Genomic DNA, 3800 nt, shown 5'->3' with positions numbered 1-3800 from the left:
GTCATACCTCAATAAAGCTGGAAAAAAGGGAAGGAGAAATGTATCAACACATAAGATGGTTTGATTGATGGTAGATGATAGCTATGTGAGAAAACAAGGACAGCGAAACATTAACATGCATTTGATTGTAATGAGTATTTGTTCTTTATTCTGTTTTGAATAAGTTAGCATGCATTTATTATACACATATATTTGACTAGTAAGGTAGACCCTTGTTGCAAATTTCTGCCCCTTCTTGTTCACTGTGAGTGCCCTTTGGCCACTGGAAGGCCAAAGGTGCAATAAGTTATCTCTGCTCTGCCATAGTTGTACCCACAAGACTTATTCAATAGTGCTCCATGCTGCCTCTGCTCTCAGGGGCCTCACAGTCCTGCAGGAGAAACTCTTCTTACACCACTCCCTCCTCCTAGCCTTGGATAAGCCCTGGGGCCTGGCATTCTCTTTCTCTTTGGAGTGAAAGTGCAGCCATACCAACTTCCCTTTAGCAAATCACTCTCTTGGATGTCTGTGCCGCGTCAGGTAGGGCCTGGGCTGCTGGGAACCAGGGTTTATCCTCAGCTGCTGGCTGTACTGAAAAGGCCTCCCTGGCAGAGGCCAGCCTGCTGTGTGTCTCCATGACACTTGCAGCCATCAGAAAAGAGGCTTTTAACTCAGAAGTGTCAAGTTATCTATCTTTCCAGGGGATGAAGTTCAAAATGCCAGATAAAAACCCTTTAGCTCCTGGTCATGGCATGGGTACTTGCGGTGACCCCAGCTCAGTGACTGTTTACTGCTCTGATTGGAAACATTTCAGGATTTTAATTGGTAAGCCGGTGCCCATGCATGCCCATGCATCATCAGTTTGGTGACATCTACTTCTGGACCTCTCAAAACCCCCCTTCTCAAGGTTTATCTTTCAAACTCCCACCAGGAAAATTTCAGGCCCTCCCCTCATTAAGTACAGCTCAAGGCAGTAGAAAAGAACACAGGCATCCCCAGGGCTACAGCTTGGTGGACTCAGGCGAACTGCTGCTTTAGGACACATTGGTAACAAGACAAATGAATTTGTGATTACCAGAGGTGGAGAATTGGCGGGACGAGAAAGAGGATGAAGGTTGTCAAAAGGTACAAACTTCCAGTTATAATATAAATACAAAAGATGTAATGTACATGAGGACCATACTTAACACTGCTGTATGATAGTGAAAATTAAGAATTCTCATCATAAGAAAAAATTTTTTAAGTATGAGATGAATGTTAAAGTTTTGTGGTAATCAGTTCACAATATATGAGAGTCATATCATTATGCTGCACATTTAAACTTATATGGAACTGTATGTCCGTGATCTCATAAAACTAAGAAATATTTATTTAAAAGATAAAAAATAAAAATGCAAAAAATGATCAATGAAAGAGGACATCCAACAGTTGTTTTTCCTTTAGAAGTCTTTATTAGATCATAAATGTACAAAAGCTTCTTAAGTCTACACAGACACTTCAGTTTTTTAGGAATACATGTAACATTATGTCTCATTACACCATGGTCCTGGATAACAGCTTTTCAAAACTTTGTGAGAAAATTCTTGAAAATGGTTTCATATGTCACCCGACACAGATTTCAACATTATCAAAGAAGGTATGCTTCTACACTCTTACAGATACCAGTAGCAAGAAACAATTAGAAAGCTAAGAAACTGTCTCAAAAGCATTTTTTTCCACAATCTTTCCTCCATAGTAAGGTAATGTTCTTAAATAATCCAATCCATTCACAAATGGCTCTCCGCATCTGCTCCGATGTCTTCTGCCATATCACTGCATATTTCTGCATGACTGAGGTAAGAGTTTCCACGACCTGAAGATGTTCTGCTGCCTCTGGGCTTTCCCGCTTGCCCACAGCAAATAGAAGCTCAGTATCGGATGGTCCCTCCATAATGCCCACTTCCTCCACTGCTTCCTGGACCATACTGTCCTCCATGGTGTAATCCTTGTTCCTGCAGCCAAAGTTTCCACCCTTTGCTAAGCTTAGTTAGAAGGTTGCTGGTTATGATTTCTGAAAATCATTGTCATTTCCACTTGCACACTTTCCTCCTCCATGGATGCCATACCCACCCCTGGATCCTCCACCCTGGTTGCCAGATCCAGGTCCTCCACCACCATATCTTCCTCCTCCTCCATAATCAGGGCCACCTCCAAAACTGCCACCTCCAGGTCCTCCTCCACACCTATTAGAGCCATGACCAAGTCCACCAACCACTCCTGAATCCATCAGATCGTCCTCCAAATTTCCTTCCTCGTCCTGGTTCTGCTCCAACATTTCCACCACCACCAGGAGAGTCTCCAAAACCGACGTTGCCTCCTCTTCCACCTCTAGAACTGTGGATTTCCTGCATTTTAGGTCGAGACAAGGCCTTTCTTACTTCTGCATCATGACCATTGATGGTATGGTATTTCTGCAACACAAGCTTATCCACCGGATCATGGTCATCAAAAGTAACAAATCCAAAGCCTCTTTTCTTTCCAGACTCCCTATCAGTAATTATCTCAATGGCATCGATTTTTCCATATTTCTCAAAGTAATCTCTAAGATGGTGCTCCTCGGTATCTCCTTCAATTCCACCAACAAACAGCTTCTTCACAGTCAAGAAAGCACCCTGCTGTCCAGAATCCTCTCTTGGGACAGCACGTTTGGGGGCAACCGTTTTCCCATCAATGGAATGAGGTCTGGCAGCCATGGCGGCATCCACCTCAGCCATGGATGAAAACGTGACAAAACCAAATCCCCTTGATCTTTTGCTGGCAGGATCCCTTATGACCACACAGCCTGTAAGTTTTCCCCATTGCTGGTAGTAGTTCCTCAGACTTTCTTCTGTGGTTTCAGAGCTCAAGCCACCAATAAAGAGTTTACGGAATTCTTCTTGTTCCTTCTTCTTCCTCCAGAAAGTAACAGTTTTGAAAGTTTCCTCCATCTCGGACTCCATTGCTTCAGCCATTTTCTTGAAGCTGAGGGAGATAAGGGAGATCTCAGGGGAAGATCATGGACCTGGAACCTGACCTGACCTGGATCTGAGGTGAGAACGAACCTCCGATGCTCCAGCAACACTTTCCAGGAGCACCTCCACGCAGGACCTGGCGCCTCCCTTGAATAATTCTTGGAACACCTTTCAATTTTCCTGCAAAACACCATTTGCGCAAGTGACCTTTCCTGATCCAGTAATCAAAATCAATATTACATTTTCTATTTTTTTTCCAATTTTAAATTGTATGTGTATTGCTATCTTTCATTTTTTGTTTTTCTCACTAAATTGATATCCAATGAAGAGAAGACTTATCTGGACTTTAATGTTTAACACTGACATATTATTCACTTATTGCTTTGCCCTTAGGAAATGCTCAGATGTATTTTTGAAAGAACTTATCCATACCCCAAAACAAACCTTTTTTTTCTACATTTTTTTTTTTTTTTTTTTTTTTTTTGGTGGTATGCGGGCCTCCCTCTGCTGCGGCCTTTCCCGTTGCGGAGGACAGGCTCCGGACGCGCGGGCTCAGCGGCCATGGCTCACGGGCCCAGCCGCTCCGCGGCATGTGGGATCCTCCCAGACCGGGGCGCGAACCCAGTTCCCCTGCATCGGCAGGCGGACGCGCAACCGCTGCGCCACCAGGGAAGCCCGACATTTTTGAAATAAATTCACTCAACTACAATTATGCACTGATAGTCTCTTTTGTGATATACTGCAATCAATTCTCATTAAGATTTCAAATCCTTTTTCTCTTTGTAATCCATTCTAAGACTCTAGTCACAAAAATCTGTTTAAAATGTAAAG

The 3800-nt window shown here is 43.3% G+C and overlaps 1 pseudogene; it reads right to left on the bottom strand.

Moving 5' to 3' along the window:
• Positions 1-1886: 1886 nt before the first annotated feature.
• Positions 1887-2945, bottom strand: LOC102994547 (heterogeneous nuclear ribonucleoproteins A2/B1-like; annotated as a pseudogene).
• Between the last annotated feature and the right edge of the window lie 855 nt (positions 2946-3800).

The sequence above is a fragment of the Physeter macrocephalus genome, chromosome 2 (assembly GCF_002837175.3).
Source record: "Physeter macrocephalus isolate SW-GA chromosome 2, ASM283717v5, whole genome shotgun sequence".
Lineage (NCBI taxonomy): Eukaryota > Metazoa > Chordata > Mammalia > Artiodactyla > Physeteridae > Physeter > Physeter macrocephalus.
This window is presented reverse-complemented; position numbering and strand designations above follow the sequence as displayed.